Source organism: Telmatherina bonti (assembly GCF_933228915.1).
Source record: "Telmatherina bonti genome assembly, chromosome: 15".
NCBI classification, from domain to species: domain Eukaryota; kingdom Metazoa; phylum Chordata; class Actinopteri; order Atheriniformes; family Telmatherinidae; genus Telmatherina; species Telmatherina bonti.
The window spans coordinates 34,283,983-34,298,855 of record NC_136613.1 but is presented as its reverse complement, the minus strand read 5'-3'; the positions used below and the strand labels follow the sequence as shown (position 1 = coordinate 34,298,855).

General features: G+C 39.8%; 1 long non-coding RNA gene across 1 annotated transcript; it reads left to right on the top strand.

Annotated features, from left to right (window-relative positions):
* The first annotated feature begins 2,156 nt into the window (after nt 1-2,156).
* On the top strand, nt 2,157-14,295 carry LOC306766463. The gene is made up of 3 exons (XR_013771596.1): nt 2,157-2,259; nt 2,345-2,465; nt 14,169-14,295. It is a non-coding gene; the product is annotated as an uncharacterized lncRNA (long non-coding RNA).
* The last annotated feature ends 578 nt before the right edge of the window (nt 14,296-14,873 follow it).

The following is a 14,873-nucleotide window of genomic DNA, read 5'->3' as shown; positions in this document are numbered from 1 at the left end:
GACAGATGTAATCACCCTGGTGGCGACCTGCCCATTAGTCATTATGCTGGAGATGACCTCAACCAAACCTCCCTCCTACCAGGTTCACAGAATCAGTTTCTGTATTGATTAGTCTAGATTAGCCTTTCTGATTTTATTGATTGTTTTTAAAGCCTTAAATAGTTTATCTGGTAGAGTTGCTACATCAACAAGCTCCAGCCAGGACTCTTAGGTCCTCTTCTCAGCTATTACTTAATGTCCCATTGGACAGATTAAAATCCAGAGGTGATAGAGCCTTTTCTGTTGCTGCTCCTAAGATATGGAACAGCTTCTCCTTCACGTCAGAGCTGCTCATTTTGTCTCTGATTGTAAGTCTGTCCATAATTAGCATTACCTGAGCTTTTTCTTGTGTATTTTAATTTTTACTTTTATTTTAGATTTTTGTTTTGTGTCCAGATTTTATTTATTTTTTAATGTGCAGTGTTTCATTTTAAATTGTTTGTTGTTTTATTGTTCAGCACTTTGGGCAGCTGCTGCTGTAGAAATGTTCTATATAAATACACTTGAACTTGAACTTAAACTTGGAACAGACAAGCCAAGATCATATTAATATTATATGTTGTCTTCCTCAGTGTTTAGGTTGGTCTGAAGTCAGCATTAATTGGCAGTCCTGTATTCAGAGTTCATGTCCATGTTTGCTGCATCATGCCATGTAACCATGATGCCCTGCAGGCAGACACAGGTGATGGACAGTGTCTGTTGAACTGTGCATCGGTTTTCTGTGTGGAGTGTAAATAGGCTTTAAGGGCATATTCACATCAGGGAAATTAAAAGCTATCTGCACCTGCCACTTGTTCTCATCCACACTGAACTTGACTCAGTCAGACTAAACCAGAACATCACCCAGTTACAACAGTTGCTCACTGGGAGGCGGAAGAAAATCCTGGCTCATAGACTCTCCACGACTGAAGACGTTGAATTGACCACAGGTAAATAATGGATCAACGATACATTTATGCAGTGTGCTTTCTGATTTTGCTTTGGTGTTCAAACCTAATCAGTTGTTTCTTACCAGAATCTGTCCATAAAAGCAGGAGAGGGCACAAGATATCCAAAATGTTGATCTACATCAATTCCTCTCTCTTGGTTCCTATGTTGTTCTTTAGTAGGAGCAAGTTCAGCCATTATTAATAACTGTGGAAGGACAATATTTAAAATTCAATGGAATTATAAATGTAAAACATTGATCATAAATCTATTCTGGAACTTCTAATAACAATAATCCAATATCAGTCTTCAGGGTCTGTATTTGTACATGTCAGTCATTGTTAAAGTTCAAGGGACTGAAAGGATTTCTGAATCCAGTTATATTTGACGTTGTTTTGGATTGTTTCAGATTCAGGCATTAAGATTAAGATTTACTTTATTTTATCCTCAGAGGGGATTTAAGGGCTAATAAGTAAGACTAATTCACTATCACCAATCTCTGAGACATTCATTCATACATTCATTATCCTAACCGCTTAATCCAATTCAGGGTCGCAGGGAAGCTGGGACCCTGCAGTCTTTGGGTGTTTATATATATATATATATATATATATATATATATATATATATATATATATATATATATATGTAACTGTATATATTTAGAAGTTACGTAAGAAATATTTAGAGTGATTAAAAGTATTTTGTTATTTTATTCACTACTTCCGGTTTTATTTTGGAGACAAAAAGGAAGTGACTTCCACGCAGCCGTTCTGATGACGTCACATCTAGTTAGTTTCGGTTATGTTTCTGTGACCAGTTTACTTCTTCGGCATGTGACCAGTTTACTTCTTCGGTGTGCTGGTGAGTTTTAACACAAACCGAGGCTGTTTGTTTGTTTGTCGCTTTTTGCTGTTTGTTTTCTGTCAGCTGGAAGTTACTTTGTGATGTTTAATGACAGTTGAGAGTTCATTTTTTTTATTCTAATGCGTGTCTGTTTCACAGAAAATCACTGTTTTAAGTCTCAGACCAGTCAAATATAAACATATGATCTTTTTTCTGTATTGAACTTACTGAAAATCTGGTGTAGTCTGCTCTGCTTCGTCATAAACATAGCCTAGATATAAGTGTAAATCTGCTGTAAAAATGATGAAACTCAAAATGAGAAGTTACACAATGATTACAGATTGCCAGTCTGGAGTGAGACGACCCAGAAAGAGAAGCTGCTACATAATAATGAAAAGATGAGGTGTTTTCTTGTCTTTCTCCATGCAGTTTTTCTCATCAGTTCGGGTAAGGAGAGTTAAGCTGTGATTTCCTCTAAATGCTGCCAGCTGGGTCTGTTTACTTCTGATTTCCTTACTCCTGCTCTTCACAGGGTTTACCATCCTCCCTGCTCCTGACAAGCTTTCCATGAACTCTGTAAACTTCCACCATGTCCTGCACTGGGAACCTGGACCCGGCACTCCCCCAGGAACGGAGTACCGGATCATCAGACGGTAATTTACTGTCAACTACACCTGGTTAAAGGTCTCTTCAACCATCAGAGGCCTGAACAATGGAAGAGTAGACCAGACTGAAGTTGATTTTGATTTATCCTGTCCTGGTTTACAGTCAGACATTAATGTCTATTCATGACTTGTTTGGATGAAAACATTTTAAAAAATGATAATTTCTGTAACATGTTGTAAACTTCTAATTAGGGACCAGCAGGATCTATGACTGAAAGTGTTTAAAAATGACACTGTAGGTCTGTTCAGACCAGGGATATGTTCTATTTCTTTTTTATTACTTTAAAATTTAATGCAATTTTTTTAGACATTAATATAGCTTGTTTTTACAATATTAATGTATGTCTATTATTTGATTTAGTCATCTGTCACTCTAGTGTCAGGTATCAGTTCAGGCACTCAACATGGTGGCGGCTAGAGCTAAAGTGTGGTGAAGTGTGTCTCTGACATCAGCTGCAATAATATTTGTTATGTAATTAAATCAAAGCACCCTGAATCTCAGTAATATCAATAGGTACCTACAATGGCCCTCCTTATCAATCGCTGTGGCTAAGTAGTCCTTCTAGCCTTATAGTAAACAGTGTATAATCCGTACGTTTACATGGGAGTTTTAATTCCTGTTTAATTCCGAATAAAAGTTCATTCTGCTTTAAACTGATGAAAAACGACCATGTAAACTCTTAATTCCTAATACAAATTTCTATTGGGAACTGAACTTAATTCTGATGAAAGTGTCTGGTTTATTCACATTTTAGTTCTGAACTATTTAATTCCTCTGTCATGTAAACCTTCATTCCGCTCTAAGTTAATTCCAGTCGTTCTGAGCATGCTCGTTACCTTGTCCTGTCCCGATGACGCGTTGTTTTACCTCCCTTGTTCGGTGCTCTATCTTTCTTCTCCTTCTCAGTTGCTGCAGAAAGTAAAGTAGTCTGCTGGTGTTGAGCTGCTACTTCACATTTATAATAAAAATAAACTGGTTCTTATTATGTAGTTTTTACAAGTTACGACTGAAAAGACGAGAAGCAGGGAGACAACTTATTATCTTCATGTAAACTCGTAGGAGAATATGTTAATTCCCAATTATTAATTCCGAATGTAAAAAAAAAAAACCACCATGTAACATTAGCCATTGTCATGTATGAATATTCTTGCATTCTTTCCATGTGCAAGTTCTGCTGTTCACACGACAGCAGCCATTCATGTGGTAAATAACAACCAATGGTGTTATCAACACCTGATAGCAACACTGTTTCCCTTCATAAACTCCACTAGACGTACCTGTGCAGAAACCCATGTAAGCTGTTTGGGTTTTAGTGTACTTCTTGCAGGGCTTTTTGACTAAAGAGGATCCGGTGCGGGTGCTAGAGCCGGTTCTTAGGTGGTTCAGCTCTGGTGCTAGCAAAGAACCGGTTTTGGTTTGGACCAAAAGACTGGTTGGTGCTCCGTCATTGCCGACCGGTCACCAAGAACAGAATTCAGGATCTGGAAATGTGGGTTTTGTTTTGGGTTGTTCACTGTGTTGCGTTCCTGCTCCTTTTTCTGGTCCCTGGAAATCTTCAGTAAATTTTGTTAAACTACTTTTTGACCAGTGGTTGAAGCCCCAGCTGCTGACGCACACAAAGTGAAGCCTTTCTCAACTCTGGCCCAGCAAAGCGTTGGTGCCAGGATAGAACTGGTTTTGAGAACCAGGAGCCGGTGCTTTGTCAGTCGAAAACCAAAGAACTGGTGCTAAATCTGGCACTGGATCTAAACCAGCTCTGGAACCAGTTTGGTCAAAAAGCCCTTCTAGTGATGTAGACATTTATTCCTATAAAGGAGGTGCAGTGCAAAGCCCTGACCTGAGGGTCTGGTATGAAAAGCTATGGTTGATTTGGTGAGGTGATCAAACTATGTGAAAAAGTATTTGGCCCCATTTATGATTTGTTACTATTGTTGAAATTTTTTCCACCTAAATGTTTCATATCATCACAAATTTTAGTATGAGACAAACATAACATCAGTAAATAAAAAAAATGCAGTTTTTAAATAGTGATTTTATTTAAGGAAAAAGCTCTCCAAGCCAATATGTGAAAAAGTATTTCCCCTAACAACTGGTTGTTCCACCTGCAGCAGCGTTTGTGATGGATAAGTGGATAATGGCACCAGCGTTAACCGCCCATTAAAGCCACACCACAGCATTTCAGCTGGATTCAAGTCTGGACTTTGACTCGGCCACTCCAAAACCTTCATTTAGTTTTCTTCAAGCCAATCGCAGATGGACTTGTTTGCAGGTTTCGGGTTGTCTTGTTGCAGTTCCCTTAGGCTACGTTCACACTACAGGCAGAAGTGACTTCAATCCGGTGTTTGAGCCCCTATGCGACCTGTAACCGATCTTTTCTTTACAGTCTGAACAACACAGATCTGATATTTTATGTGACCCAGGCTGCTTGGATATGTGGTCCTAAACCGATATGTATCTGATCTTTTGCCATGCGACTTCAGTCTGAACGGTCAGGTCACATTAATCCGACCGACGCGTCATCGACACACGACGAACGTCATTATTTGTTGTTTATGAACTTTTTATTGGTAAATGCGCTCACATCACTCTCCCACCGATCCTGCCACCACCACCACCGTGTCTGACTGTTGGGATGATGTTTTATGTTTTCACCACATGTAACTGGACGCACGCCTTCTGAAAAATTCAGCTTCTGTCTTGACAGTCCAGAGAATATTTTTCCAGAAGTCTTGGGGATCATCCAGATGTTTCTTGGCAGATGTGAGACGTTGTATGTTTTGGGTCAGTAGTGGTTTTGACCTTGGAACTCTCCCATGATGCATTTCTGTCCAGTCTCTTTCTTTTGTTGAATCACTAACCTTAACCTAGGCATTAGGACCTGCAGATGAGGTCTGCAGGGGTTCAGATGTTCGTTTGTGACCTCCTGGATGGGTCGTCGTTGTGCTCTCTAAGTAATGTTGGAAGGCGGACCACTCCTAGGAAGTTTGGCCACTGTTCCCAGTTTGGCCCTGACTGTGGTTCCTTGGAGTCCTAAAGCCTGAGAAACGACTTTACTGTGAAGGACATATTGTGATGGCAGAGTAAGGAGAGAAGTGCGACAGATGTTCCTGCTTGACTCCAGAGCAGTTTGTGTTTAGTAATTTAACCTTTAAGTTTCCAGTTTGAGCATAGCTTTCAACTCGTTAGATGTTAGATTTAGTTTGGAAAAAAATAAGTGAGAAAGATATATTACTGTTCTACATCAACCACAAATTATATTTTGGTCCTGTTTTCAGTCAGAAGAGAATTTACTGACATTTCCTCAACATGTTTGGTGGAATATGTGAGAAAGCAGCAGGTTTGATGGTGGTTGAGACATTTCTGTCAGAATGAGGGTGGTTTCCTGTTTCCATCGATAGAGCTCCTAGTGTGCCGTTCAGTACAGCTGTGACCACAGACAGGCCTCATACGCAGAAAAAAACAACTGGATGTGGTTTGGGTCTTCACTTTTTAGTTGTTTTTGAGAATATTTGTATTTTTATTTTGTTAGTTGTCAAAGACGAAGTTAAGAAGTCTGTCCCAAAAAGCTGATGAAATGTACGACACTTTTTCTCCTCCATGATGAGCTCCAGAGTAAAACAAGACATGAATAAGCTCCACAGCTACTGTCTGTGTGCCTTTACAATGAGAAAATTAACAATTGATCTCGGTCAGTTCCACATTCATGGTCCTGCTTCTTCAAGCGCAAGTTTGCATGTGGAAATTCCCTACGCAGTTTTATTTCTGCTGAAAACTACCATCCTCTGCAAGCAGTGCGTTGGAGCTTAAAGCTTCTGGCATCAGAAGGAAGAATGATTAACACGTTAATGTGTGGTGTTTTATAGGGGTGGGAAAATCGCATTGAAAAATTGAATATCGGGATTGTTTGTTTCACAATTTTAAAATATATTTTTTTAGTTAAAAAATCTATTTTTTTAGATAAAAAAAATACTCCATTATAAAATTTTTGTCATTTTTATTGTTTACATTGATCTTTTTTCTTGGGCTTTATAGCAGCAGAATGATGGTTTGGCTACTGGATTGTTTTTTCCTCATTGAAATAAAGAAAAGTGACAAACAAAAAATAAGTTTTTACATTTTCTTTTCTTTGGGTTTAATCTACAAAAATCAGCAATATCGAGGAATAGTGAGAATCACAATTTAATTTGAATCGACACCCAAAAAAAATCGGAATTGAATTGAATCGGGACAAATGCATATTGTCACAGCCCTAGTGTTTAGTACTGTTACCTCACAGTGGCCACGTTTACACAGGAGTTTTAATTCCTCTTTAATTCTACATAAAAGTTCAATTAGTTTTAAACGGGTGGAAAATGACCATGTAAACGCCTAATTCCGAACAAAAAAGTAAAAGTGGCTGATTTATTCGCATTTTCAATCTGAACTGATTGATTAAACTGTAGTTCCGCTTGTTTTTCTGATTGTTCTGCACATGCTCCTTACCCTGTCCTGTTGATCCGCACGTTGTTTCGCTTCCCGTCTTCGGTGGTCTATCGTCCTTCTCCTTCTCAGCGGCTGTGAAACAGTGAGGTAGTACGCTTGTGTCGAGCTACTGCTTCAAAATTATATTCAAAATAACGGCGTAGTTATTATGTAGGCAGGAAGTGGACTTTGTTCATTTCCGGTAGCTGTAAGTATGTCAGCTCTTTCCAATCAGAACCCTTCCCAAGCCGCTGGTCTAGAGGAATTAAGTAAGGACGTGTTTCCATGAAGACCTTCATTCGGAACTATTATTTCCATGTAAACTTGTTAAAGATTACTGTTAATTCTGAATTATTAATGCAGAATAAAATAAAAACATCATGTAACCATTCCCAGTGAGGAGGCTCCACTGCTGTCTGGGACCAGTTCTGAGGCTGTGAAGGTTGCCTCTGATTCTCTGCTGCAGTGGAAATAAAAGATATTCACACCAATGTTGAAAGGTTTTTCAGACATTTTTCACCCTGTAGCTAGAGGGAGCACTCACACCAGGATAGTCTGGTGGGCTCAGCCCGATTTTTTCCATGAGATTGTACTGATTCCTTTGGTTTGTGTTTAAACTGCATGTAACCCAAGCGGACCGAACGCCTGGGCAGTGTCACATGTTTAAAACAACCGTTTGCCATGGAGAGATACTCCCACGAAAATAGTTTTGCATGTATAAAAATGAAAGATTAAATATAATGCTGGTGGATATTTATGGGATTTGAATCCTGCCATGATTTGAAACCAGAAGAAAACATTTTGTAACCTTGAAATCTGAGTTTTGAAATGTTAAAATCTTCTGCAAATACCATCATGTATCTGAGCTCTGATTGCAACACTGGTTTTTGTTTTTGCAGAGTTTTAAACTTCCTATTAACAACAACAACCTGTGCTGTTTTCACCCTCACCTTTTTCAGTTTTAAATGTGTCCCTGTTCTCTTGTTGCTTTTGTTTAAACTCTGTAATTCACACTGCAAAACTAAGAAAACTAAAGAATAAATAAATGGCTCCAGGCGAGAGACTGTTGCTGCTTTCACATTTTATAGATACAGTTAAGTTAAACGGATAGTTTTAATAAAACTGTGGATTGAGGTGGTGAGAAAGTACAAAAATGTTTATAACGTGGCATTTTAAGACATGGTGAGAGTCACGTGCACATGTCGCACGGCAGCGGAAGAAATATTTAGTTATTTATGAAATAACCAGGTCAATTGTTTGTTGCATATAAATCTATAACAGACATCCCACCGACGGTGATCCTCACCCCATTGCTGACGAAGCTTCTCGTGGAGGATGTAACAGGCTTAATACTTAGAGAAACAATTGGTTAGAAGAGACAATAAATACACTCTATATGGACACATCGCAAAAACAAATATTATAGCAGACTGCTAAAAACATTCAAATTTAATTAAAAATCAAATTCGCTTGAGAACCAAAATAAAAAGTGTCTTACAATTTATGTTTTTGTGCAGTTTTCTATTTGGGCCTAAAAAATATTTTACAATTCAAAAATTTTTAAATATATTTTTATTTGAATTTCACAGCATTTCCACTGTAGATGACAACAGGACAAAATCCATGTAAAAATGGAATGAATTTATATATGTAATAATACATTACAACGGATGGCATCAGGCTGTGCTCTAAGAATGAGTGAGACATTGACTTACTGATCCACCCCACGAACAGATGTGGTGGAGAGCTGCAAATGCCTTGGCATACCACAAACAAATTGCAACCGCAAAGACACCATAAGGAAAGATGCCACAACCAAACACCTGCTACAATTAGGCCAGGTACTGAGAAGTCAGCTCAATGGCAAGAACAAGATCTGGGCCATTAACTTCTATGCCCTGCCAGTCATCAGATACCCTGCTGGGATAATAAGCTGGCCAGAGGAGGAAGCTCAGACCACGGATGTCAAAACACGGAAGCTGCTCACCATGCATGGGGGGTTCCATCCATAGACTATATATAAAAGATGGGCGGAGCCTCCGTGACGTCACCCATAGATTTCTGAAGAGCTGAATTGAAGCTCGGTGGGCGGTTCCTACCATCGCCATGTTGGCAGGTTCATGCAAGTCGTCTCGCCTGGAAAATACAAATATGAGCAAAGAGGTGGAGCTGAGAGGGGGGGCTGTGCGCGTCATGGTGGATGATTGACATCGAGCGAACTCCGAGCTTTCTGTAGCTAAGAGCTAACCGAGCTAACTGTTAAAGCTAAGTCACATTGTTAACCGGCTAAAAACCTCGGTTGTTCTACGTTCTCACTTGAAGCGGGAGATCGGGTACCTGTCAATCAAAAGGACACGCCCCTAAATATGTCAAATTTTTAAATAAAATCACTTTTAAAATGGGGAGCAAATTCACTCCCCCCCACAGTTGTCATGAAGGTAAACCTAACCTGTTAAACCTAAAATATTTTTATACCAGGCTGTAAACGTGTTTATTTCTGCTGTGAAGTTGGTCTTTTTAACATAGCAGTCTATGGGGATTTGCTCTGTTTTGGAGCTCCTAGTGGATGAAGGGGGAACTGCAGTTTTGACACTTCAGCTTCGGCTTCACTTTTTACTGCCGGAGATTGCCGCGTTGTTCCACCCCAAGTCTAGTATCCAGCTACTATACGTTAACCGCACCTGGCAGTACTCCAGGCGCAGATTGTACAAAGAAGCTCCTGAAACCTGGTGGCCAACCAACCGGACACAGAGGAAAGCCGTAGAGATCGATGTATCCATGCCCAGTGATAGAGATATCAGGAAAAAGGAGCATGAGAAACTGGAGAAGTACCAAGACCTCAAGTGAAAACTGGAGAAGGCCTGGAAGGCACAACAGTGGTACCCATAGTCATCAGAGCACTGGGGGCCGTGTCCCCCACACTGGAGAAATGGCTTCGACAGATACCTGGAGAAACATCAGACATCTCCGTCCAGAAGAGATCAGTCCTAGGAACAGCTAAGATACCTCGTAGGAGCCTCAAGCTGCCCTTCCTGCCCAGAGGAGATGGAAGGGTGTGTGTAGGGTGAGATAATCCATCCCACCTTACAGGTGTGGCATATCAAGATGCTGATTAGACAGCATGATTATTGCACAGGTGTGCCTCAGGCTGGTAACAATAAAAGTTACTCTAAAAGTTCAGTACAATGCCACAGATGTCACAAGGGAAAGTGCAATTGGCGTGCTGACTGCAGGAATGTCCACCAGAGCTGTTGCTCGTGTTGCTGCTGATTTCACTCTCATTTTCAGGGTCTGATTCTGGCTCTAACATGCACGGTCGTGTGTTTGGTGTTGATATTATTTCCAGCGTAACTACTTTAGTTTGTTTATACTTTCTGCTTGTGTTTCTGTGAAGAAAACAGCCGATGTGCATGCTTCATATTCCTAGCAGTTAACCAATCAGACGCAGCTCACAAGGGGAAGGCGGGGCTCAAGGCGGAGCATTTTCTTACTGCTTGTTTCTGGCAGAGGCAGATCTGAGAGGATCAATGTAAAATCAATAACGGGGTTTGTAAAAAAGTGGCTTATTATTTCCTGCTCTTCTGGACTAGCATATTAAAATAAATTAGCCAGAAATGTGTGTAACAGAGCCACTTTAATACATACTAAATGATTGTTCACACACAGTCATTTTTTCATTAATTAAAATCTAAACAGGCAAGTCAAGTTTATTTGTACAAGTACACGTACATGACAACTGAAAGTGCTTTACATGAAACATTAAAAGCATTACAGATGGTGTAAAAAAGCATAAATGACACACAAAGCAAAATCACAATAAAATCATAAATTAAATTTAAATAACTGAAAGCAAGAACAATTAAAGAGTTACTGTGGAGATTTTGTGGAGGTCCATGATAAATGAAAACCGGGTATACAAAGCAAATGAAAAAACAGTTCTCATCAAATGTTGTAGATAAAATGAAGGTTAAATGTTGCATTTTAAAAAAGCCACAGTTCAGTCTTTCAGTAAAGCATGAACATGAGAACTGTTGTAAATAAGTCAAATATCATGTGAACCTCAACAGGGACAAGTTGATTTAGAGGAAAAAGGGAAAACTTTCTAACCATTGCTTTGGGATTATAAAAGGTTTCAGTCCTTTAGGGTGCATTCACATCGGGTCTCAGTCTGGTTCGGGGGGACCAGGATTGTGTTCACGCTGCACTAAATTGGACCTTTTAAAAAAACACGTTTCATTCTCCACCAGAGAATATGGAGCTGCGTCAGATCCTAGTGGTCCAGGTTGATCAGATTCTCATCAGAACTTTAATCTAATTCTTCCCTGTGAGCTGTTTCTTCTGTCCACACACACACACGTGTGTGTTTTAGTTGTGTTTACCAGCGTTGCTGTGCGCTGAAACCACAACGCACTTTGTTATGCAGTCCACTTCCTGTATTTAACTTTGTTTCCTTGTCGTTTTCAAGCTCAAATTATATTTTTCTGTCTTTTCTGTTGGCGCCCCCACACATTGGAAATCCCCCCACAATACACTTGAGACCCACAGGCCCGCCCACCTTCAAATCCCAACTAAAAACTCATCCGTTTCACTTGGCTTTTATCATATAAACAACTTTTTATTTGATCTGTGTGTTGTTTATTTGTGTCTTTGCTTTGTTATTAATAGATTTATTTTTTTATTTTATTGGTGCCTTGGATTAAAACAAGAAATTGTGCCGCCGTATTTGTGGATCTTTCAAAAGCATTTGATCAGTGGATCACAAAATACTTTGAGAAGATCAGAATTGCTGGAGTAAGCTTTAAGGCCTCAAATGGTTTTAAAATGATTTAACAGATAGGATTTAGTGTATCTTGGCAGTGGGTCATAAATTAGACTTTCTTGGGATAACTAAAGGTGTGCCGCAGGGTTCCATTTTGGCTCCCATTTTATTTTCTAATTTTAATAATGATTCAGGTAAAGACATTCAAGCTAATGTACATGTGTACACGGATGATGATACAATCATTTATACATTCGTTCCCTCTGCAGCACAGGCGGCTGAGCAACTTCAGACTGCATTTCAGTCTTTAGAGAAAGTCTTGAATGGACTAAAATTGGTTTTAAATACCAAGAAGTTTATGGTCATAACAAAAGTTGGATTGAAAAATACTGACAAGCTAGAAATGTCAACATCTGATTCAATGCTGATTGAACAGATGTCTTCCTATAAGTATCTGGGAATATGGATTGATGAAAACCTTCCATTCAATGTAAAAAAAAATCTCTAATTTAGTTAAGAAACTTGAAATTACGATTGGTTTTATTTCAGGAATAAATCATGTTTTACACACTCTGCAAAGAAAAGACTCGTGGAAGCCACTTTTCTGTCCTTGGTTGATAATTGTGATAATATTATTGCATGCAGCTGGCTCCACCTTGAGGGGCCTTGATTCAGTGTGTCATGCTTCTTTACGTTTTATTTTAAATACAAAAGCTTTCACTTCTCACTGCGTTCTGTATGACTTTGTTGGATGGACATCACTCACTGTTCGTAGACAACAACCATCGGTATGTGTTTATCTATAAAGCTCTGAGGTAAATTTCCAGAATACCTCAGTACCTTTTTGTCAATCCGTTTTTGCACTTGTTGTCTGCATGATTCCCGATTGTTGCTCTTCAATGTTCCTCGCGTCTACACAGTCTTTGGCAAAACAATGTTATCTTACCATGCACCATGGTCATGGAATATTCTCCAAAAAGTTATTAAATTAAAAACATTCATATCCATTGTTGATTCTAAGATTATCCTAAAGAATGCTATGAAGGAGTAATGTCAATGTCATCTCTGGCTTTTTTGTATTTAATTCTTTATTTGTTGTGCCGGTATATAGTTTTGACTCTGTGTTGCTGCTGCCTTACCCAGGTCTTGTAAAGGAGATTTCTGATCTCAATTGTACTTCCTGGTTAAATAAAAGTTGTTGTTTCCCTTTCGGCTTGTCCCTTTTAAAGGGTCGCCACAGCGAATCATTGCTGCAGCGTAGGGGAGCAGGACTCGAAATAAAAAACTCTTAACAGGAAGAAAAGTCCAGTCAGCCCAAATAGTGACCAGAAGTTAGTAGATCGGACTGGGCGGTACGACCAAAGTCTCATTTCCCGATAAAGTTAATTTCATATGCCCATGATGATCTACATAACCGTATAAAACTGTGTAATGTTGTGTCAGCCATCAGTTATGTATCAGACGTTGCTTGGCAACAGCAGCAGTGATCTCCTTCCATCTGGGGGAACTATGGCCGTATGACGTTTCATACAGCCATTTGCATCTGGAGTTTATTATGAGCTTTCGCCTCCACTGGACGCTGCTTTTGCTGCTTTTGCTGCTTTTGCTGCTTTTGCTGCTTGACTCTATTCTTTATTCTGTATTCTTTATCCTGATTCCTGCAGGTGATAAAATGAGTTAGTTGTGTTGGAGTCCGTTGTTGGGACTGTGAGCTAGTCTGTTGTCGGTTTCACGTCACTCTTTTTATATCCAAACTGCATCCAGACAGAAATTTCCCTCTTTTAGGAACAAGCTCGTCAGATTGGGTTTGCTGGTCATGTTTTAGTGAATTATCCTCTGAAACACGTCTGCTGCCGTCTTCTTCCATGTTTGTTTATGTACTGACTGTACCAGCGTGGAGTCTGGGGACTCGCTCGCATCAACGGATTTCCAGGACGGGACAAACGAGCACGGAGTAAACCAATCTGTAAAATGGCGGACGTGAGGTCAGTAAAGCGCTGGCCTTCAATGTCCGGAAGGGTTCGGTAGAGCGAACGCAACAGAAGAATATAAACACGGCGTGCAGTACAGAAGACATAAATGACCTTTTTCATTTTTGCTGTAAAAACCTGAGCTACACGCCGTTATTGGCAACTCTGTTCATGGCAAAAAGAAATGAACTCCTGCTACGTCCGTGCGCCATCTTGAATCTTTTGAAGTATACGTGGTGATGAGGTAAGAGGCAGGAGTCTCCTCAGATCAGCCAATCAGAGTGGCCGGTTTGTTTAAGACCAATGCGAAAGGGGAGTGGCACGTACTGACTCGTTCTGTGTTGAATATATAGAGCACTCCAGTCTGGCGTGCCAGGCTACATCTGGACTGCAGTTTCTTGTTAATTCACTGATATGTGTTGTTTTATCTGCAGATTGGCCGCAAAAGAAGATGTTTTACTTTGAGAGCACTGCATCATTATTTTTTTTCCTTTTTCCAGGGTGAACGGGAAAGAGAGGCTTCAAAAATCAACTAACGGAACATCTTCCAAGTTGAAGCTGCACAAGGACAGGACGTACAAACTCACTGTTCAGGCATCCTACAACCAAACTTTGTCTCCGCCATCCAGAGAAATCTCCTTTACCCCTTTCAGAGACAGTATGTCAACACAAATGCTTCAGTTTCTTGTCAGCATGTACTAAATGAGTACAAACTCACTGCACACACATAAAAAAGTACAAACTGATTTTCTGACAGCATGTACTGATGGTTGTTCTTTCAGTAGCTAGATTTCTGAGTGAAAAAAGAGCAAATGATTGCTCCCATGTTCAAAATATCTTCAGGTCAGTGCACTTTTATTATTTATTTAAAAACAGTTTTGAGCAGGTGAGACCATAGACGGCTGGCTTGTAGGTGGATCAGTTAATAAAATCTGCAGTAGAAACAGATGAGACCTGAGTAACAACAGACAGTGTCACATTCATTTATGGTTTTAAGGTGACGGTACATCCACCCTACACCCACACCTGTTTTCATGTCTTTATACCGTCTTTATAACATTCAGGTTATTTAACGTACGGAACTATATTCTACATGGGATACCATGTCTCAACATGAAACGTGTACAAGGACCCTAAACAGCAGTCAGAGTGGTGCAGTACCAGAACCAGCAGTCAGAGTGGTGCAGTACCAGAACCAGCAGTCT